Source organism: Microtus pennsylvanicus, chromosome 1 (genome assembly GCF_037038515.1).
Source record: "Microtus pennsylvanicus isolate mMicPen1 chromosome 1, mMicPen1.hap1, whole genome shotgun sequence".
Taxonomy (NCBI): Eukaryota; Metazoa; Chordata; class Mammalia; order Rodentia; family Cricetidae; genus Microtus; species Microtus pennsylvanicus.
In genome coordinates, this window is record NC_134579.1 from 163,667,478 (window position 1) to 163,691,473 (window position 23,996).

The window sequence follows — 23,996 nt, forward strand, 5'->3', positions numbered from 1 at the left end:
TTTGCTGTCTTACCCTCTATCAGAAGAAAAAAACCCAGAACTGGCCCAACACCAAGCTCTTATAATTGTTCGACTAACCAGTTAAGCTACCTCCATCCAGATTAAACAATACCCAATGACCCTGAATAAAAGGGAAATTGTAGCCCATATTGCCTGGCGTGAAGAAATAGGCATCCTGGTGCCCTGCCAGTCACCCTGGAATATGCCCCTCCTACCTATGAAGAAATCTGGGACCTCTGATTCTCATGAGTCTGATTCTTCCAGAGAAACAGATGTACATTGTCTTGAACCTGAAAGATGTCTTCTTTAATCTATCATTGGCAAAGATGAGTCAACCCACCTTTGAGTTTCAATGGAGAGAACCAGTGGGAGGGTACAGTGGGCAATATACCTGGACCAGGTTCTCCTCAGATTTAAAAACATTAAATACAGATTTCCTGCCCTTCCATCAGAGGTTTCCTATGAGAAAAGGATTATAAAAGGGCAACTGAAGGGCTACTGAAAGACATTGGGGTACAAAATGTCAGTTAAAAGGTCCAACTTTGTAGAAGGCTACCTATCTTTGCTACCAGCTGAAAGGAGGCAAAGAAGCCTGTTCAGAGTAGGATTTCTGCCATCCTTCAGATCCCAGCTCCGAAGACTAAGAGACAGGTCCAAGAATCACTAGACGCAGCTGGATATTGCTGCTTCTGGATACCAGAGTTTGTGAAGTCACTACAGGTCCCCCAGTCTTCCATAAAGGCTATTCACTAGACTATTGAGAGACCCAGCTGACCTGTGAAACTGCCACCAGTTACCCCTTGTTTGAGCCCAGTGATACTGTCTGGGGCAAACAAGTAGCCAAAGGGGTACTGAAATCCACTGTGCAGTGATTCCTTCCACTCCTCTGGCTGAGAAGATAGCTCACATTACACTGTGGATCCACCACACCCAGGTCAAGAAAACAGAAGCCACAAACACTGCCAAATGGTCTGTCTCTGAACTGTGGGGACATTAAAATTAAGGTTTCAGTGGTCCCCAGGCCCTTCCACTCCTTGGCCCTCTACATCCTCATAAATAACGTTTGGTATGAATATAGGATCATGGTCCACACCCCATTGTACTCAGGCCTAGACCCGGGAACTGAGGAAGATGGATAGATACAGGAGAAGGGATGGCTATATGTCTATAGACCACATCCCATACTCCATCTTGACCTTTACTTGCTGATGTCTATTTTAAGCATTTGGTTGTATGGAGAAAATGATATGGGAATTATCTTTTGAAATAAGAATACAGAGTTTATAAATCTATGTATATCCTGCAGCTACCTCCTCACTCCCAGATGTCAGAAACAAGGGAATTTACACTGCAAAATTTAGAGTTGTAAAACTGAGAATTCTGAAACACACACACACAACAACAACAACAAAACTGCTTTTAAAAGATTCTGGATTTTTGGAAACAGAAAAAAACCTGGGGAATCAGACTCTATGCCATAAAAAGGGACCTTAGGGGACAGGAGACAGTTAATCCTTCCCATTCAAAAATCAGCCAGGATTGCTGGTTATGCTTAGACAACTGACCTCTGCACTACACAGAATAAGAACTAACCAGACTGTCCGCCCATTGACTGACAAAACTCACTGTGACTGCAGGCAGCCCAAATTAATGTTAGAGGACTTATAGAGACTAAAATTTGTCTAATATTCTAAACCTTTAACCTGGGCATTTGCCATTATTCTGATGCCTGCCATTCTATCTTCTTGGGTAATTCATCTGGATAACAGCACTACTGGGTCCGAGGCTACTTGATAGGCTTACACTAATGTTTTGACTAAATGTCCCTCTTCTGATGCTTTCAAAACTAAGCAGATATATTGATCAGAACTTAGAGATATTAAAAGCTTCTATTTCTAAATTAAAACCAGTTAGGTTCGATTGCAGAATTTATCCTATAAAATTGGAGAGGCTGAGATTTTTGTGAGATAAGAAAGAAAGAAGAAAGAAAGAAAAAAAGAAAAAAGAAAGGAAGGAGAAAAGAAAGACAGACAGACAGAAAGAAAGAAGTCAAGAAGTCAAAAAAGGAAGGAAGGAAGGGAGGGATGGAGGAAGGGAAGGAAGGAGAAATGACAGGCAGAAAGAAAGAAAGAAAGAAAGAAAGAAAGAAAGAAAGAAAGAAAGAGAAGGAAGGAGAAAATACAGACAAAAAGAAAGAGTCAAAAAGAAAGGAAAGAAGACAGACAGAAGGAAAGAAAGAAAGAAAGAAAGAAAGAAAGAAAGAAAGAAAGAAAGAAAGAAAGAAAGAAAGAAAGAAAGAAAGAAAGAGAAGGAGGGAGGGAGGGAGGGAGGGAGGGAGGGAAGGAAGGAAGGAACGAACGAACGAACGAACGAACGAACGAACGAACTCTGGGGAAAGCCCACCATTTCTATGTTAGTGGAGCAGGAGTAATTAGAAAAAAATGTTGCCATTGTTAAAGAAAGAATGGGTACCAATCTGTTTTCTTGGTTCCCCTGGCTAACTAATTGCTATCAGCACTGGCTGGGCCTTTAATTCTCATTAATATCTTTGGATTAACAATGGGACCCTACATCTCAAACTAAAACAGGATGAATCCATGATTTGGCTCATTCAGTAAAATCAGTGGGGAATGTAACAGGTCCCCAGACCTTAGATCAACTGAGTCCATGATGTAAGTACCATTCAGACTATAAAACCCATCACACAGACAACACAACTTGCAAAATAAATAAATAATAAACAAAACAAAAGCCTAATTCATAAAGTCAATTATTATGGGAACGTCACTAAATGTACTAATCTTGCCTCTAGCTCTGTGTCTGGCTAACTGTTCATTTTAACTGAAGTGAGGCAGCCCATTATGGCAAAGGTGATGGCCAAGGAAGACCACATCATCACGGTCTTAATGCAAAAAGAAAAAAGGGGCCTAGGATTTAATTATCTCCTTCCAGGACATAGTGCCTATGATCTGGAGAGTTTGTAATACCACCTTGAGGGGCCCTCCAGTTTCAAATCGCTCCATACTATGGTCTGAGCCTTCACTATGTGCACCTTTGGGGACTTAAGATCCAACCTCTAGTTCTGTTGCCCATATAGCCAAGTCCAAACTCAAGGACTTACTTACCATTTACTCCCCACCACCTCTGCCTGATTTTACCCATCATATCTCCTTCCTATTTTTTCACCTCTTGCCCTTTTCTCAGCTTCCCTAACAACACGTGCACTTTTGCAATCTTTGCCATTGACCCACCTTGTTTATTCTTCCTAGACTATACACCCTCTTTTTTCTCTCTGGGAATTCTTATTCATTATTCATCAGGACAATTCACAAACTGGTCACCTCCCTGTTGATAACTTCCCTGAGCCACCAAGATACATTTAGTCACGTCTGAAGCCTTAATCCTCTTTGCCCTCTGCTTTGGAAGTGGCCATTGTTCACACACCAACCACATGGCCTCCTTGAATACCTTCGTTGTTAGCCAATTTTATAAACCACAGGAATTCCATGTCTCGGCGGACAGCCAAAATTGTCCTGGTATTTAGCAAGCAACTAAAGGACCAGACTCTTTTAATCAAATGGCCCTGCATAGAATTTCCCCAAGCCTACATACAGAATGGGTTCTGAGTGTTCCAGGGGAGTGAGGCAGGAGACTGATCATCTAGCAAGGTCTATGTAGACAGGCCTTTGGTTCTTGGGAAGGTCAGTGGTGGAGCTGTGGTAAGTAGGCTCTGGTGCTGAGAAACAATGAGGTCATTTGCTAGAGTATCTTGTCAGGGTGACTGGGAATGTTTCAGTACCAGGTCTCCCAGACATTTTACAAACCACCTAATATCCCTGGATGAATGAATGAACTCAAACAAGTCTGAATGAATCTGTATTTGCATCAACTGAAAAGTAATGTCTGAAATTCCTCGGTTAGAATGTGCATCAACTTTATTACGTGTTATCTGTTTGCCTGTCTTGCTACACTACATTAACCCCAGCTCTGGTGTGTTCTATGTAGTGTGCTTCCAATGTCTTTGTCTTGTCTGGTTTTTTTGTTTGTTTGTTTTTCTTTTGAGACAGGGTCTTGTTGGGAGTTGTGTGGCCCAGTTTTGGGGACAGTATATGAGTGATTGTCCAACGGGTCTCCAGATGAGGGAAAAGCCGATGGGGACAGACTCACTTGGCAAGGGCCAGTAGACTTCAGCACACCACAGAATACTGCTGGGACTCCACAGCCTGCACACTGTCTTTTCTCTCTTGTAACACAGAGAGAGAAACCTTAATGGTTTTATTATCATTTTGTTAATCATGTATGGGAAAATGTGATCATTCTTGGAAACCCCATTTTTTCTTAAAATTTTTCCCTAAAATTCTTAAGGAGCTGATGCTTCTCAGGTTTCCTGCTTAGGGATGCCAGCTGTCCCTTTGGACCCCGGGAGCTGCTCTAATTCAGTGCTGACAGGATGATCATCACAATCTCTGTAATTATGTTTTGAATGATGTTGTTCTTAAAAATGTGTGCCTATGTGTATCGCCTTTAGTTTTGTAAAAATAGAATGTACCTGGGTCAGTATTTGGCCAAGCTGGCAAAATGGTACGTGTTGCTTTTGATTTAAAGATGTTTTAATGACTTTTCCTGTGGCGGCGCCGCGCGGTGAGGACCTCGTGTTCATACTCCCAGCTATGCAGGCCAAGGGTCCGCTGCAGTCCTGCAAGTCTTCGGACGCAAGAAGACAGCCACAGCCGTGGCACACTGCACACGGGGGAATGGGCTCATCAAGGTGAACGGACGTCCCCTGGAGATGATCGAGCCGCGCACGCTGCAGTCCAAGTTACTGGAGCCTGTTCTGCTGCTGGGCAAGGAGCGATTCGCGGGTGTGGATATCCGGGTCCGTGTGAAGGGTGGTGGTCATGTGGCCCAAATTTATGCTATCCGACGGTCCATCTCCAAAGCCCTGGTGGCCTACTACCAAAAGTATGTGGATGAGGCCTCTAAGAAGGAGATCAAAGATATCCTCATCCAGTATGATCGGACTCTGCTTGTAGCTGACCCTTTGCGCTGTGAATCCAAAAAGTTCGGAGGTCCTGGTGCCCGTGCTCGATACCAGAAATTCTACCTATAAGCCCAACTCAAGGATCAGGGTTTACCTTTGTAATAAACATCCTAGGGTTTTAATGTTAAAAAAAAAAGATGTTTTAATCTAAAAGTTGGGAAAAACATATTTGACTTACTCGTTTGGGGGGGGTGTTTCACTGGAGGATGAAAAAAATCGTGTTTGTTATTATGGAAAAACATGCTTGTTTTGATGTATAAATAAAGATGGTTGAAGCTATTTGGGGCTAGCCACTTATATGAAACTGATCTGATGATCAGACAATTCAGATCTTCTCCTTGAAGCCACTTCCTCCTCTCAGCACATGAACACAGGTTGTGGCAGGACCACATCAGAGTCTAGCTCCTGGAAATCTTCCTGCATCAGCTTCCTGAGTGTGTAGGTTATAAGCATGTATTATTATGTCTGGCTTTTTATAACTTTTTAAAAAGAGTTTAGTCTAGACTGACCTCAAATATGTATTGTAAATCATTTGCTTCAGCTTCCCAAGTGCTCGGATGTAAACATCTACTCCCATGACGACTTTGTTTGGCATTTGGAGGGAAAGAGAGGTGAGAATAGGTAATGTTTATAATCTAAGCTGGTCTGGTCCTCAGTCTTGTAGCAAACTTCCTGCCCCAGTCACTCCAGTGCTAGGAATACAAAGTGTACACCATCATTCCCGGCTCAGTTAGTTTTTTGACAGAGTTTCCTTGTGTAGTGCAGGTAGCCTGAAAATTTTGGTCTCCCATTTCAACCACCCAAGGGCTAGAGTGATAGGCCTGTATCATGATGCCCAGTTTAATTTGAATTTCTTGAACATTTATATCGTGAGTATATGTTAAATGCCTACACTAAGTCATTCCCTGTGCTACTACTCACTAAGAACATGATAGTGGAGAGAGCTCTGTGACTTTTGCTTATGTGATGTGTACAGTCTAAAAGATCTGTGCCTGGACATTTTAGATGTCCACCTTCATCTGCAGCATCAGTTGGTTTAATTGAAAATTTCAACTAATGGCCTTGAACATATAAAGAGAAATAAGAAATGCCCTTCGTTTCTCTGAGCATAATAGGAGACAGAGATCTGTAAAGTACTTACTTCACTGCAATGGGAAAGAGTGATTTAAAAAAAAAGTGTGATTGGGATTCATAAGTCACACAAACAAGGGGAGGGGCTCGCTTGGAAGGTCAAGAATGGAGAACTGAATTGCTAAAATAAGGAAACAAAAGAACTGATGATTTACTGCTGCCTCAAATTTTAGTAGCAATAAGATTTTCTCTCTCCATGCCCCTCATTCCCTTTATTTTCCCATTTCTCTCTTCCCGTCCCCTACTTCTGTCTTATTATTATCATGGCCCTTTAGCAGCTGAAGGGCCAGCTTTTTACAAATCTTTATTGACAGTTCCCTTTCTTTGTGCCTAATACCTTGGGCTGGGACTTTTCACAAGTTCCCTGTTCCTTGAAGTAGCTAATGATTTCTTCCTTTTGATGTACACTATCCACATGTGCCTTCAAGCCAGGACCTGGCTCAAAATGTTATATTTTACCCTGGTTTCTTTCCCCTTCTTTCTGTCCATCTTTGTTTTCTTTCTCTTTCGAGGGAAGATGGATAGGGTCTCACTCTGTGTCTCTGGCTGTTCTGGAGCTTGCTAAGTAAGCCAGGCCGTGCTCAAACTCAGAGATGCGACTGCTTCTGTCTCCCCAGTGCTGCGATCGAAGTGAATGCAACTATACTCGGAGCGCTTGCTTCCTTCAGACAGTCTCTCATTTAGTAGTCTAGACAGGCCTGGAACTTACCATGTAGCCCAGGCTGTCCCAACTCCAGCCAGTTCTACTGCTTTGGTCTTTTGAGTGTTTGGATTACAGTGTGAGCTTGAATGCCTGACTTAGAATATCAAGTTTTGATGGAGAGCTTAAAAAACTGGAATTTTCAAACACTGTTGAAGAATCATAAAAAGTGTTACAAAACCGTATTTTATAGTTTACCATATATTTCATCAATGCTGAGCCTTTACACTTGCTATTACTCAGAGCTTGAGCATCTGTGTGTTTGTGTGTGTGTGTCCAACAGAAGTGAATGCTTATTCATTCAGTGTCTGAGAATTACATCAGCTTTATTTATAATTGCCCCAACATGACAACCCTAACTCTAAACATCCATCCACAGTTGACTGTGGTAGGGTCATACCATGCAATAGCAGTCTACAGCAGCTTTAAAATGGCTAGAAGCAGGAATATGAATGATGTTCACAGATTAATATTGGGTCAATGGTGAGAGTTCAAAGCAAAAGAACACATATTTGGATTCCTTTAAGTGGAGTCCCAGAACAGGCAGCTGTCCCTTGGTGAGAAAGGTTGGAATAATGGGTGACTTTTACAAAATGAGCATCCACGCACAGAAGGGATAGGAGAGAGATTCTGAAGTAGAAGCAGTTTTTATAGTGACATTTTATCTGGTCTATGTTGTTTTTATTTGTTTTATTTAATTCTTTATCAGTTAGGATCAAACCTGTGCTTCTAGATTTCTAATCAAGTATTTATCACTCAGCTCCAAGCCCCAACTTTGTGTATCTTAAAAGGTTCTTGCAAAAGGATTTTGTAGGACCATGTCATCTGCCCATCATTGAAAACATTTACACCTCAACCAGTTAAATATGAAAAGTCCTGAGTTGCTTATGATTGGTATTTTGTTTTGCTTTTGAGACTGAGCCTCTCTATAGAGCCATGACAGTCCTGGAAATAGCTATGTAGAGCAAGTGGCCTTGAACTTACAAATAAATATCTGCCTTTCAAGTGTGCTGTGATCAACGGGTGCACATGCCACCATGCCTGGCACGATTTGTATTCTGTAACTATCTGTAGTTGATATCATGACACAATTGTAGGGAAACAATGAAATACCAATGCATGCTTTGGGATAATAAGTGAAGGAATGAAGGCCTGAGCTGCATCTTCCAAAAAGAGAAGAAGGCATTGCAGCATGGTGGGGTTCGGTTTTAAACAGTGGTCTTAATGCTCTTCAGAGAATTCCCAGTGTACCTCTGTCGCTTAAAATCACTGCCATGCGAGATATCCCAGGGTTCCATGCAGCGCCGTTTTTCCTGTCGCGGCTGCCATCGGAGAGAAGCAGCCGTGGCCCTGCGCTACCCCATGGCTATGGGCCTCAACAAGGGCCACAAGGTGATGAAGAACATAAGCCAGTCGAGGCACAGCCGGCAGCACGGGCGCCTCACAAAGCACACCAAGTTCGTGCGGGACATGATCCGGGAGGTGTGTGGCTTCGTGCCCGTGGAGCTGCTCAAGGTGTCCAAGTACAAGTGCGTGCTCAAGTTCATCAAGAAGCGGGTGGGCACCACGTACGCGCTAAGAGGAAGCGGGAGGAGCTGAGCAACGTGCTGGCCGCCACGAGGAAGGCCATGCTACCTAGTCATCTCAGTGCCGCTTCAGTAAAGAAAGTGATGAGCAGCAAAACAAAGGACATGTACCTTATGGGACTAACATTTAATTCACTGTGAGGGATATGTAGAGCCCTTTCAGAACTGTAAAGCTTGGGAATGTCCTCCGTCCTCCTCCGTGCGTTTTTTTAATCCCTTAGTACTTTATGCGATGTGCGTCCAAATTAATTACTCAGACTCTTGAGGAGTGGAGAAGTTGGCTCTCGTGTTTACAAACAGCATCAGAAACCACCCAGCCCGTGATTGCCCAGCCACCCAGAGTGAAGGAGTCCGAATTGCCTGGGGACGTGCCTCTCCCATCCTTCCCCAGGTGAAGTTCGTGGCTAAGCAGCCACTCATGCTGCCAGTCAGACACAGGCCAAGAGAAGCCACCAACTCCAGCAGGTGACCCATGGCAGCTAGAGGCTTTGTAGAAACCGACCAGGAACAGGGGACGCTGTTCCAGCAGTGTCCAATAGGTGTCGCTGCCCCGCAGCCGGAGCCGAGGGGCGGGCCGGAGGTACCTGATGCTCCCGAGGTGGCCGCACCTGGGCTTGCAGCCCTGGCCGCGCGGGGGCGCTATGGGGCGGCCCGGCCCTGCTCCGCGGAGCTCCAGCAGCCCAGCCTTCTCAGGTCCTTGTCCTTCTCCCTCCTCCGTCCCTCGCTAGGGCGAGAAGTGGGCGGGGTCGGGCAGCACACTGGGAAAGGCGGGCGAGCTGGCGCCCAGGTGAGTTCTTCCACCGCGGCTGGGGTCCAGCGAGGACTGCGTCGGAGCAGCCGGCAGAAGAGGCACACGAGGAGGAGATGCCGCTGTCGCCACCGTCGCCGGGCGGATCCAGGGAGGCCAGCCCGTCCAAGGCCCCCAAGAAGCACCCCACCTTCCACATCTGGCGCTCCAAGAAGAAGCAATCTCCGCGGTCCAATTGTGGGGTGTTCGTCCCGCACCCGCCCGCGGGGCTCGGTGAGACCGGGTAAGCGTTGCTTGTGCAGATCCCTCCCGCGCCCGCTCTCTTAGCCTAGGCTCACCCTGTTTTGCAAGGCTCTTCCTGCCCCGAAACTATGCCACGGGGTCCGGGCCGCTCAGCTTTGGCTCAGTCCGAGTTTCAGAGACTCATGCTGGGGCCCTTAGTTTTGACTTTCATCAGTAGTCTGCACAGGCCAGCAGCTGCAAAGAGCAGGAGGGAAGTGAAGGGTTGGCATGACCATAAATACCTCTAGGAATGCCTTAGAGGTCTGGAATTATTTTGATTTTCGTGCCTTAATCATAAAGCCTCCCATATTCATGGATATTAGCCTCCAGATCCAAGGGAGGAGAAAATGGTGAACAAGATTGGACTCTATTAAAAGAATAGAGGCCCCGGGTTAAGTGTCCCCAATAGAATCAGTGACAAATTACGGAGTACCTAGTTCTTAAAATATAGGGTTTGGGACTATACCTCAGTGACAGGGTGCTGGCCTAGTTGGGCCAGTCTCTAGGTTCACTGGTCGACACCAAAACAAAAGCAAAGGGTAATGATAGTCAATGTACTTTTAAGTTATATATTGATTTTTGTGTTGATTTTATTGTAAGTGTAATAGCTATTCAGTTATCCTATCAGAATTGATGGTTGGCTCAGTGGAATCCCAGTCCTGTTTTCTGTCCATCAAAATGTGACAACACATGACTCTTGGTATTTTATTCAAAAGAAAACACATCTGGTGGTGAAATGGCAAATAGAAGGCTTTCCTTCTAGAGCTTTTATGTATTTTAGGCCAATGAGGAAACACTTCATTCTTTCCTTCAGAAAACTAACAAAAACTCTGAAAAATAAATTACTCCTCTGTCCTTGGAATATGTTTCTAGTCACAGCATCTTTACAAATATTTCATTTACAGCTGGGAGAAAGTTCTTGACGTTTAAAGAGGATGGCCAAATGTTAGGTCAGTGTGGCTTCCACTGTACCCGGCTCTTACCATGTACTTTATTATTGTTGTTGCTTTTATTATTATTTAGGGTCTCGCTGTATAGTCCAGACTGAACTGGACCCAGCCTTCCATAAGGCCTCCTTATGTTACAGCCTTCCAAGCACTGGGAATACAGGCTGGGCCACCATCATGCCTTCCTCCCATATACTTTGTAATGTATAGATTATTTTTAATTCCTAATACAATGTAAGATATTTAACTGATTGTTAAATATCTTATGAAATAATGTCAAGGAAAAAAATAGCTGTATATGTTCAGTACGGTGTAGTATTTTTCACTCGGTTGTTCTCTTTTATTTTTAATTTGATGTTTATTTTTAATTATTGCATATATGTGTGTGTATGAGTGTGTGTGGGTGAGTGCACTGCATAGACCCCCCAGTACATTGGGTCCTTTGGAGCTGGTGTTACAGGCATTGTAGGTGCCAGATTAGAGGTTCAGCATAAAGAATGTGGGTTCTATGCATCATTATCCACTCTCCAGCCTCCTCTTTTGTATTTGCAGTCCATGCTGAGTTGTGATGTGGAGGCCAGTTGTATTAGAAAACAAAATAAAATCAATCTCTATGTCCCTTCCCCCCACACAAACAGGGTCCCCAGTGGGCTGTCTTGGAATCATCTTCCCTCTCCTTCACAGGATAATGAAGACTAATGTATTACTTGTTTCAAAGGTGAATCTAAAACTATCATAAAAGCGAAGATACAGAAGGAGAAGTGGGGAAATAGGGCAAGATGGGGGAAGTGCTTCTTTTGCTGGAAGAGCTGACCATTGCAAAGATGCCTGGAAGTCCTAGAGTTCTGTATTGTGGGAATATCTGTGGCTTTAGTGTGAACATCCTAAAAGCCAGTTGTTTTAAATAAAATAGGTTGACAATAGCTGCGTCTCTTCCTACGGTGCAGTCTTCAAGTCTTTTCCACCTTGACTGTGGCAAGCATGCTAATCCTGTGTTATTTTTCACAGAAGTAATTACTGCCCTCTGAGGTCAAAGTTTCTCCCATGTCATACATTATTATCTTCATCAGAGGGCCAGCAGTGTATGTGCTGTGCACCGAGGAGCAGTGGCCAGAGTGGCCTACTGCATTGGTTCTCAACCTGTGAGTCACAACCCTTTGGGGGTCAAATGACCCTTTCACAGGGGTCACATATCAGATATCCTGCTTATCAGATAGCTATGATTCATAACAGCAAAATTACAGCTATGGCATAGCAATGAAATGATTTTATAGTTGGAGGTCACCACAATATGAGGAACTGTATTAAAGGGTCACAGCATTAGGAAGGTTGACAACCACGGGCTTAGTGGGTACAGTCATTTGTTGCATTTTAATTGATGATCTGTGAAAGAGTTTATTCAGGGCCTGGATTCTCTGAGTTTAAATCCCTGTCTACTGTGACACTTAGTTATGTCATCCTGGCAAGTTTGGAACCATTTGATGTCACAATATCCTCATTCAGAAAAAGGGATCAACAGTTGTACAAGTAAACAGATGGAGTCATGTCAAGTGTGTAGAACACTGGCACGTAGTGAGTGCTTGATAATGACCGTGATTTCTCCTTTTCATTCTTCTTTCTTAAAAAAGAACAACAATTATTTTGAAGCTGGGTATGGTGCCATACACCTTTGATCCCAGCACTCAGGAGGCAGAGGTAGGCAGATCTCGGTGAGGTCAAGGCCAGCCTGACTAGAGAGTGAGTTCCAGACCAGCCAGAGATACACAGTTAGACCCTGTATCCAAAACACACACACACACACACACACACACACACACACACACACACATATTTGAGACAGAGTTTCTCTGTGGCTTTGAAGCATGTCCTGGAACTAGCTCTTGTAGACCAGGCTGGCCTCAAACTCATAGAGATCTGCCTCCTGAGTGCTGGGATTAAAGGTTTGTGCCCTTAATATGAGGAACTGTATTAAAGGGTCACAGCATTAGGAAGGTTGACAAGCACAGGCTTAGTGGGTACAGTCATTTGCCCATTTTAAATTGATGATCTGTTTTGTGAAAGAGTTTATTCAGGGCCTGGATTCTCTGAGTTTGTCCAGCTGCAAGCCATAGAATCTTATCTTTATTTCAGGATTATGGGTTGATTTTTTTTAATGCCAAAATTTCCCTTTTGTATTGTGTATATGTGTATATATGTGTATGTGTGTATATATCTGTCTGTGTATATGTGTGTATGTGGCTGTGTATGAATATGTTTGTATGTGTGCCTTTGTATGTGTGTATGTATGTATATGTGTATGTGTCTGTGTGTTTATGTGTATGAGTATGTTTGTATGTGTGTCTCTGTATATGTTATGTGTGTGTGTGTGTGTGTTAATGTGTGTACTAGGGATTGAACCCTAGGTCTCTCGAATCCTATGCTGCTGAGCCTCTATATTATTGAAATGATGAGATGAATTGAATTTCCGAGAGCCATTGCTTAGAGTCAGCAAACATGAAGCACCGAAACTAGGAACTGGAAGAGTCACCTAAGAAAAGTTCAGTCTAGTGGAGGGTGGGGCATGTGCAGGAAACTCAATAAAGGAGCATATGATGCATTCAGTGCGGAACTAGAAGATTTAATCCAATGTGTTGAGGTCAAAAGAAGGATTATCTTGAGGAAGCAGAAGGTATTTTTTTCCTCTCATGAAATTTTACTCATACTGAATAATTCATGAGAGATTTTTATTCCCTGATATACAAATCATGAAAGGCTCCACATCTTCTTCGGGTTATGACTGCCTTCAATTATATTCAATCCCAGATCTAAAGAAGAGCCTGAAATCTTTATTTCATAGTGGCACTTGGAACCACAAGGCACATACCCAGGGTTTGTCATGCTTTTCTCCAGCTTTCAGGCCCAGGGTCTGGTTCAGTTCTCGCTTCACATTTTGGCACCTAGAATAAAGCTTAGAATGTGGCAAACTGACATCAAAGCCCTGGTGGAAGGAGCAGGTTAAAGTGATGCCCCTACAGAATCATTGACTGGAAATTCAGGAGTCTGGACGTTGCAGTGGATTTACAAACTTAAGAAGGCTATCCTTTGGAGTGCTCTGCTGAATTGCTGTCTGGATCTCTTGAAAGTTCCTGCTGGGAGGGTCTGGCTTTGTCTGCCCCTCCTTTCATTTGTTTTTGTTTCTCTATCTGTTTTAGACAGAAGCTATGTTGTTTAGTCTGGCCTTTGCAATCCTCTGTAGTAAGAAGGTGACTCCATGGCTTCTCCCTGACTCTGTCTCCTTCCTCCCAGCATTCAGTTTAGTTTTCTCCACTTAGCTCTACTCTTTTGCCCTATCACAGGCCTAAGACAGTTTCTTTATTAACCAATGGTGTTCGCAGCATACAGAGGGGAATCTTACATCAATCCTCAGCTCCCAAATGCTGGGCTACAGGAATCTATATTATGGCTAAGGACGTAGCATAGGTGAGGCTCTGGGTTCAATCTTAAAAAAAAATATCACCACTAAGACCAAGATTTATATTCATAATCAAAACGCCTGGCACATCAACATACATCTTTCCCATGTTCACTTTAAAATAAATAATTCTAGTGTTTTACCCAGAGGGCACTGAAGTATGAGTTGTACTTTGCATTTTCGTGTGTGTTTGTGTGGTACTGGGAATTGAACCCAGGAACTGTCATACTAAACAAACACTGTACCACTGAACTTTACCACATAGATAATTTATAATTACATCTTATTTAATTATGTGTGTGTGTGACTGTGCGTGTGACTTTGTGTGTGGATGTCTATGGAGTTCAGAAGGTAACTTTTAAAAATCAAAATCACTTTCTCTGTCCTTCCACTATATGGGGTTCAGGGATTGAGCCAGGTCACAGGTTTGGCAGCAAATTCTTTTCCTCCTTTACCGCTTCTGTCGTTTTTTAATGTTTTTTTTAATTATTGTTTGTTTGTTTTAATCTTTTTTTGTGGTTTTTCGAGACAGGGTTTCTCTGTGGTTTTGGAGCCTGTCCTGGAACTAGCTCTTGTAGACCAGGCTGGTCTCAAACTCACAGAGATCCGCCTGCCTCTGCCTCCCAAGTGCTGGGATTAAAGGCGTGCGCCACCACCGCCCGGCTGTTTGTTTTAATCTCGAGACTATGTCATTGAATTGCCCAGGGTGGTCTTGATCCATTCTGTATCTCTGGCAAGCCTTGAACTTGAGATCCTACTGCCTCTGCCTTCCAAAGCAGATCATATGTGTGCTAGTTGTATTCTGGATGGGCTACTCAGTGGACGTTATCCTCTCACATTCGAGCATCATTCTGACAAATTATGAAGAGACCCAACTATGGAAGTAAAACCCAAAATCCCATTCACAGTAATGCTGGCTTCTCCCACCAAGCTATAGCTGAGTATGTGCTGTGCCTCTGGCTAATGAAGAAAAGGAAGTGCAGGAGCTGGAGAGATGGCTTAGAAGTTAAGAGCTCTGCAGTTCTTGCAGATGACTGGAGTTTGGTTTACAGGACACACAGGGTAGCTAGCAACTATCTGTAAGTCCAGTTCTAGGGTGACGTTGTGTTCTGGCCCCCAAAGGCGCTGCAGACACACAGATGCACCGACATAGGTACAGGCAAGACACTTATAAACATACAATAAAAATAAACATCTTTAGAAATTGCTGTATATATAAGTGGAAATATTGTATTTGGATCCTTTCTTTGAACCCCTAGCCCAGCCTTCAGGAAGCAGTATCACCAAGAGGCAAACCTGTCTTCCAGCCCAGCCTTTATCGGTGGCAGTAGGGCACAGGCTGAGGAATGCAAGTTCAGAGGATTCTTTACATTTGCAGTGGGTGCTAGGCTAGGTAGGGATATCATGATTTCTCAAGAACTGCCTTAGCACTCAGCGCAGGGAGATGCAGATCTCTGCATGGCGAATTTTCTACCTGATGTATGTCTGAGGACTCACCAGCCAAGTACAGGCTCCTCCTTAGGTTGACCTATGCTTGTCAGGTTATCAACCCCACTGCTACATCATCCCATGGAGGCTCAGATGGGCCCTGCGAAGCCCACACCCTTGGGTGGAGAAGGAAACTAAAGTTCAGAGAGGAAAACATGAAGAGAGGAAGCAGGCTTTGGTTTTTACTCTGTTCCGGGGTCTCTTGGGTGACAGGCTGTACCACCACTCCCAGCCCATGTCACCTTTGACAGAGCTCAAATCATTCACCTACTTCTGGTAACCATGCCCCTGGAAACCTTCCCCTTATTCCATAACCGACAACTCTAAGACTGACCCCTAGTTTGGGTCACTCGTAGCTAACTGATGTAGACTGGTTTCTGACATGGTCAAAGCTTCCAGAGTTCCTGCTAAGTAGTCCCTTCCCTGTCACCATAGTGAGCTAAACTAACACACACTGCAAAAAAAAAATCTATACAAACAGATTTTTAAAATGTATTTTTAAGTGTTTGTTTTATTTTAAATTATGTGTCTCTGTGTGTATTTGTACATGGATTCAACGCCTATGGAGGTGAGGAGATGGGCATCAGATGCCCAGATAGAGTTAAGGTGCTTGTGAGCCACTGGATGTGGGTAATAGGAACTGGACTCAGGTCCTCTGCAAGGGCAGTGCAAGCTCTTAGCAACTGGGCATCTCTCCAGCCTACAAGCAGATTTGATTAGTTAATTGTTTATTGGTTCTTTGAGGCAGGGTCTTTCTACATAGTTCTGGCTGTTGACCTTGGATTCTCTATATAGACTATGCTAGTCTTGAACTCACAGAGACCTGCCTGCCTCTGTCTCCTGAGAACTGGGATTAAAAGTATGCACAACCATGCCAGGTCACAAACAGATTTTAAAGTGATAAACTGTCATTACAATTACGGAGTCAGCCTGGATTGTTCAATGCCATATGTAGGAACTCCCTTTGCAGGGTTTGATGTCAGTGGCATACCGTATTCTATCTATGATTTGTTGTTTAAACATTCTCGTTATGATGACGGACTCATAAATAACCCGTGAATGCCCGGTTTGGTTGTTTTTGTATCTGCGATTAGAAAAAGATTCGATAGAAGTTCGATAGAAGCACCTGTTTACACCCAAGTTGAAGCGCCTTCTTTATCTGTGTGCCACGTGACTACAGGGGCAGGCCTTTTCAAGCCTGTGTATTGAAGCTTTTCCAGGCCTTGCCAGCCACACTTGGCTCTGCTGCTTCATGAATGTTCACTTGAGTCCCAGCTGTTAACTCTCCTGAAAATTTTTGTTGTCTATAAACCAAGAAAATGCAATTACTGCAAGGGCAGGGTACAAAGATACTCGGTTTTCAAATGGGCTCCAAAACAAGTTTGGGACCTTAGACAATTACTGATCAGGAGTCTTTCATGGGATCATCTTTGAATGGAAACAAGCGTTGTATTCCTGTATGTCGGTGAGCATGTTCAAACAGGCTGGTCTGAAAGCAAGATTTTGGATATTCAAGATGAAAGCAAAGTGTGAGCAATGGAATGCCTGGAATTTGCTCAAAGTTGACTCTTGCCAGTTTGCATGCTAAGCTTGTCCTGATCCTACTCCATAGGAAGTTTCTAGATGTCCTAGCATTCCTGCATTGTTAAGAGTTAATTGTACCCTTTTTGGTACTTTAATTTTTATTAAGCTCTTTTAAAAAAAAATGCCTCAAAGGGGATTGCCATTCCCTTATGAATCACAACATTTGAAGGGGTTATATGCATGGTCGCCCCTGCTTACACAGGCTTGCTGCTTGCCTTTCTCTGAGTGTAAACATGCCTGGGCCCCAGTTCCACGCATCACAAGGCCTACAGAAGTTAAAGAGGAACGCACACACAGTATTTATTTATTTATTTTGAACAGGGTCTCCTGGGGCCCACAGAGACCTCAAACTTAATATGAAGCTGATCATGAACTTCCAGTCCTCCTGCCTCCAGCACCCAAGTGTTGGCATTTCAGACATGTGTCACCAACATGAGGCTTCAAATTTCTTTCCTAATGCCATCATGATCAACAAAGGGCAAAAGTGACAATAAGTTGGATTTAGACATTTTCTGAGGAAAATAGACATGACATTAGGATAATGGAGAAAGAATTCTTTTCAGCCAGATAATTATCAGTTTCTCCTATAATTAATAAGCATAGGAACTTTGGACAGAAAGAAATAGGTTAGTCAAGTGTAGTGGTGCATGCCTTTAATCACAGCATTTGAGAGGCAGAGGCAGACTCTGTGCGTTTGAAGCCAGCCAGAGCGACATAGACCCTGTCTTAAAACAAAGAAACAAACAAAGAGAAAAGAGAAAGAAATAGGCCAAGGGGCATGTCCAGATACTGAGTGCTTGCTACAAGACAGTTACTTTCCAATGCTATATATTATTTAATCTGTGCAAAGTGGGCCATTCAGTTTTACACTGACCTTTGAGAGAACAGAATCTGAAAGGGATAACTAAGTGCAACGCGATAGTTGAACCCAATTCTTTGTGATACCTGAACTCACGCTATTTTCACCACTTCACTGGAAAAGTAAATTAGCCTATTGGCCAAGTTGTTGCTGGAGGGTGTTTGTGCATAGGAGGTAGAAGAGAACTATCTAACTTGGGATGGTGATGCATACTTGGAATCCCATCACATTGGAGATGGGGGTATAGACAGGAGAATCAGTACTTCTAGGTCATCTTTTGCTACATAATGAGTTAGAGAGACAGATGGTATTGCATGAAACTGTTTCAAAAAAAAAGGAGGATGAAGAAATTGAGGTTCTATTTACTGTTTTTACCTTTAAAACCCAGGAAAGAGAGTTTCTCTGTTTTGACAGTCTGAACCTTGTGGGCCCCTATAGAAAAGGGAGAAAACATTCACATGCTTTGGGAAATCAGGGGTTATCTTTCTTTCCTGGTCACCTGTGACAGGTGGTTTGGGGAGAATTGCTGACTCTGACCCTGGAGTGATAGCTAAACTTGTTGCTTCTGATAATTTTGCCTATGTGAAGAATCTAGAGGGGATTTGGAGGCTGTTGGCTCTGCACAGGATTGGCCACCCTTTGCCAGAGTCAGAAGACTGCGTACTCTCCAAAGGACACATGGATAGGAGATACTGTCGACTTGGAGATACTCTGCACATGCTCGGCCATCCTTTGAAAGAGGCAGGAAATTGTGGGCCTTCCCAAGTCCACAAGATTCTGTTTACTTGGAAGGTGTGGATCATTTGATAAAAGTGGGTGAATAAAAATCCTTCAAGTAGCTGGTCATGGTGGCATATGCTCACAGTTCCAGCTCATGGAAGGGTGAGACAAGAAGATTGCTGGTGTTCAAGCAACCTGGCTACAGTGTGAAATCATTTCTCAGAAAAAAAATCTTTAAATAATTACATTTTTTATGCCAGTTTACTTAAACTGTGGGGTTTTGTGTAATTGGTAGATTTTTTTTTTTTGAGGATTTATTTTTGCTCACAGTCCACAGTGCAGCCATATTGACTAGGAAGTTAGGGCAACAGGAGCTTGAGGCCACTGGTTGCAATGTGCACAATTCGGGAACAAAGAACCTGAATGCTTGCTGGTGCTCAGTTCCTATTTCCACTGTTACCTCGACAGACTTTTGTCTTATTTTATTTGATCTCACTATGTAGCTTTGGCTGGCCTGACACTCACTGTGGATTCCAGGCTGCTCTCTAGTTACTGGTGACTCACCTGCCTCTGCCTCCTGAGTGCTGGGATTAAAGATGTGAGCCACCGTGCCTGGTGTGACAAACTTAAAGCTATGTTTACAAATGACAATTTATTTCTATGTATATTTTTTAAATGTTTATTTTTGAAATCTTTAAAAATATTTTACTCATTCTTTAATAATTTCATACATTGGATTTTAATATTCACTCCCTTCCCCCAACTCCTCCCAGATCCACCCCCATTAGATCTGAATTCATCCAGGTAACTTGGGGAAAAAAATGAAACAGATAAATATCTCCAGAAGCAGAATTGTTCTTTTAATCCAAACAGCTGAAGAGACTCGAGTCTCTCTAAGGAGGGGACACTGAGCACACATTGTGACGTGAGGTGGTAGAGACTTGGGTCTCTAAGGAAGGGGACACTGAGCACTCATTGTGACGTGAGGTGGTAGAGACTTGGGTCTCTAAGGAGGGGGACACTGAGCACACACTGTGACGTGAGGTGGTAGAGACTTGGGTCTCTAAGGAAGGGGACACTGAGCACACACTGTGACGTGAGGTGGTAGAGACTTAGGTCTCTAAGGACACTGAGCACACATTGTGACGTGAGGTGGTAGAGACTTGGGTCTCTAAGGGGACACTGAGCACACACTGTGACGTGAGGTGGTAGAGACTTAGGTCTCTAAGGGGACACTGAGCACACACTGTGACGTGAGGTGGTAGAGACTTGGGTCTCTAAGGAGGGGGACACTGAGCACACATTGTGACGTGAGGTGGTAGAGACTTGGGTCTCTAAGGAGGGGGACACTGAGCACACACTGTGACGTGAGGTGGTAGAGGACAAGAAGGAGGACGTTGGGGACAGAAGAGTCAGTCCATCAGCAGGACAGTTCCTATGTTGTCAGGAAGTGGTGGACACCAGAGGGTTTGATACATGGTCTTACCAGAAGCTTCCACAATGTTGTCAGCCAAGTCCGTGGTCCTCTCCTGGAGCATCTCAGACCACCTGAGGCTTGTTAACCCTTCTTGTCCCATTCTGTCCTTACCACCCTGCTTTGTGCCCCTCTTTTGAAACCTCATCAAGTCCAAATTTTGCTCCTAGATTTATTTTTATTTTATGTGTATTAGTGTTTGCTCTGTGTCTGTACACCATGTCCCTACCTGGTGTCTGAGGTGGCCAGAAGAGAAAGGTCAGATGCCCTGGAAGTGGAGTTACTAGCAGTTGTGAGTTGTCATGTGGGGACCCAGGTCCTCTGTAAGGGCAGCAAGTGCTCTTAATCGCTGAGCCATCTCTCCTGTCCCCAAAGTGTCTTGATAGAACAATTCTTCTTTCTTCATATTTTTAACCTTTAAACTTTAAAAAACAATATTTATTTAAGCTGTGTGTGTGTGTGTGTGTGTGTGTGTGTGTGTCACAGAGGTCAAATGACAGCTTGAGGTAGGCGTTGGTTTTCTCCTTCTACCATCTGTGTGAGTTCTAGGGATTGAACTCAGATAACCAGGCTTGGTAGCAATCACCTTTACCTGGTGAGCCAGTTCATCGGCCCCTCTTTATTTATTTACTTTGTGTTCCCCTCCTTTCCCTGTCTCTTTTCTTCATGCATTGATTGCCTTCCTCAATTCTCCTACCCCCATACACACTGTCACTTACTCGTTTTTGTTTGTTTAAAATAGGGTCTCACTCTGCAGCTCAGGATGACCTAGAATTTACTATATACCCCAGGCTGATCTTGAATTCATGGCAATCCTTCTGCCTCTGCCTCTTGAGTGCATCATGCTCTGTGTTATACGGTCTTCAGTGACAGTGTCTGTGAGTGTGGCACTATAAGTCCTTCACTGAGCAAACATGGTGAACACTTGCCGTGTGCTGGGCCCTGGGATGCACTGTGGGGTGGTGAACCATTCCAGGCTCTATAGGAAACAGTCGCAAAGCCCATCTTCCTTCCAGAGAAGCTGCCATGTCCACCATTAAATCAAAGAAGTGTTTCCACACTCACCTTTATGATAAAAGGGAGAACATATTTAATTGTGTGCAAGAGACTGAGGACTAAGGATGCTAGACTTCAGAGGAGACAAAGGATTTGCAGCTCTCAAGAGTTCTCCAGCTGAAGGAGCTACAGGGGGCTGCAGGTGATGTCTGTGCAGGTGTACTTGGGCATGCCTAGAAACACAGCTATACATTCTCCAAAGACAGGTTACACATGTGCACAGCATATGTTTGTATGTAAACAGACATATGCACATACACATGCCCTAGGGCTTCATTTATATTTGCATGAAATGTTAGAGTACCTGTGGCAAGTTAAGTTGTGTTTATAACATCAGGAGAGCAGGGATAAAAGAGGGGGAAGAATCTAATCCAGGCATGATGGAGCACACCTTTAATCCTAGCACTCCGGAGGCTGAGACAGGTGGATCTCTTGAGTTTGATGCTAGCCTGTACTACATAGAGAGTTCTGGGACAACCAGTGCTACATAGAGGGACCCTATCTCAATGCACATATATGATAGCACACACACACACCTCAAGTCTTGAGTTATTTTAAGTTGTTAGAATTTGTTATAGGGTTGAGAAATGTCTTCATTTGAAAGATACATTGGAGTGGACTGAACCTTGTGAGTGGTTAAGTTCTTAAAGATGCTTATATAGATCTCTATATGTAGAGAAGCTTGAGTAGTGCTGGATTTCTCTTGCAAATGTCACCCTTTCATCCTTCTTTGTGGCTGAACATGCATATGTACGCCACATTTTCTTCATCCATTTGTCTGGGTGAACATCTAGACCAATTCCAGAGCTTTCCACATAAGCATAAGCATAGGTATCTCTAGTATCTTAAGACTACAGCTTCCAATGGGTGGACCATGCCTCTAGCTGGGAACTTGCCAACTCCAGCGCTGCTCCCCTCCCCTTGCCTCTGCCTAGGGATAGTAATCACTTCCTACTGTGGAGTGCTCAGGAACCCTGTCATTTTTTTATGTTTCCCTTACCTGTAATCTGTGTTTTTTGAACCCTTTTGGTCATCTCCGTTGGGTATCATCTGGCCCCCGTTGTGATTCTAGCTGACATAATCTAAGTGCTGTGCTCTTTTTGGTGTATTTCAGCTTTGAAGCTTTGTAGTGCTAAAGGATGAAAGACAACTCAGAGTCAGGTCGTAGAGTTAACTTAGTTCAGGTCTGAGCTGATGCTGGTGAAAAATTGTGTGGTTTGAATCCAAGTACTTGGGTAGGATAGAGGGATAAGCAAATTCTTTTGGAACAGGGAGAAGAGGCAATTGCTTCAGCACCTGTACGTAAGAGCTGAGTTGGATCTCTTCCAGGGAAAATATTCTCAGGTTTTTAAATTTTCTCTGAATGTTGTTGATTCAGTCACTGCAGCTACCTTTGTGGCTTTTCTGGCAAGTCTCCTTGGGTTTTCCCTCTTGTTCGTGGGTGGCTGCGCATCCATGTGTAAAGTCCTCTGTGTAGACTTGCATTGTTCTTATGCTTCTGCATGTTGGCTCCAGAAATCCCCTTGGTGAAAGCACTGTCAGGATTTGTGAGCACATGTGAGCAATGTCCTTTTCAGTCTTAAAAGGAGGCACGGAGCACGATGCATGCAGCCAGCTTCATTTGATTTTGCATCAGCTCTGATTCACCGTCTATGGTTTTTCTAGAACAAACTCCGCAGCAATCAACAAATTTACTGGGTTTGTTAGCATCTCAGAGAACTTTTAAATCACAGGTTATCTCTGCTGTGCTTGGATGTTCATTGACAGGAGCTGGACCATGTGGTCTATTGAGACCCTAGGACTCAATAGGTACTTAAAAGTCCTAGTCTTTTACAACACTCATGTGTATATGTGCACACATATATTTGTATATGTGTATACATATGAATATATGTATTTATGATCTATACAGGACATTGCTATATTTCATGTCCATGGAAATGAATTACTTTAGTTTTAGTCTAATATAGGTCTATGGAAGGATAATTAAAATTCATTATACAAAATTATTTTCACTTACTAGTAACCACTGATGGCAGAAGAGACTAAACTTACAGTTACAGAGGTGAATGTGGAAATGCGGGGGTGTAGCTGTTGAGTCACATGACTCTCTAAGCCCCCCCCCAAAAAAAGAACTGTTTTAGTTGTGTGTGTGTATATGTGTGTGTGGTATATGTCATATGTGTGCCAGCAGAGGTTAGAAGAGACCAGTTAGAAGCTGATCACATTGTGTAGGTGCATCAGGAAGAAGGCATTCTGGTCCAAAGTGGGACTAGGCTATAACCCCCAAGACTCACCCACATTCCAAAGGACTAACCAGAGGCCAAGTTCAATACACAACCCTGTGAGAGTGAGGGACACTTGATGTTCAAACTACAGTGCCAACTGTGTGGAGAACCATGACTGCTGGATACGTAATTGCACGTTTCATCTTCCACCAGGACCATGAGGTCACCTTTCCTTCAAGGTTCATAGGAAGCTCATGGAATTCCTAGATATTCCCAGAAGGTTCTTGGTTTGGTGGACTGTTTCACAGATTAAGGAATTTGGCCATGACACTCAGACAGTCAGATGATACTCCAGGACTCCAGAGTTCTATCTAGTGCTTACTTGGTATTGCTTCACATAGATCTCATGAGAAAATAGAGAAAAGAGTTTTGCAGTCTAACAGATCTATTAGTGTGTCTCACCAACTCTGTCCCTCTGTCTCTGTCTCTCTGTGTGTGTCTCTCTCTCTCTCTCTCTCTCTCTCTCTCTCTCTGTGTGTGTGTGTGTGTGTGTGTGTGTGTGTGTGTGTGTGTGTGTGTATCTCACTCTGTGAATGTGAAGGTTAGAGGATGACTTGCAGGAATCCATTCTCTCCTTCTACCGTGTGAGTGTGGAGAACTGAACTCCTGTTGTCATGCTTGGAAGCAAATGCCTTCCCCTG

General features: G+C 43.6%; 2 pseudogenes; both read left to right on the top strand.

The window, feature by feature from the left end:
* The first annotated feature begins 4,655 nt into the window (after positions 1 to 4,655).
* Positions 4,656 to 5,177, top strand: LOC142842485 (small ribosomal subunit protein uS9-like; annotated as a pseudogene).
* Positions 5,178 to 8,096: 2,919 nt separating this feature from the next.
* LOC142860274 (large ribosomal subunit protein eL36 pseudogene) lies at positions 8,097 to 8,599 on the top strand (annotated as a pseudogene).
* Positions 8,600 to 23,996: the final 15,397 nt, after the last annotated feature.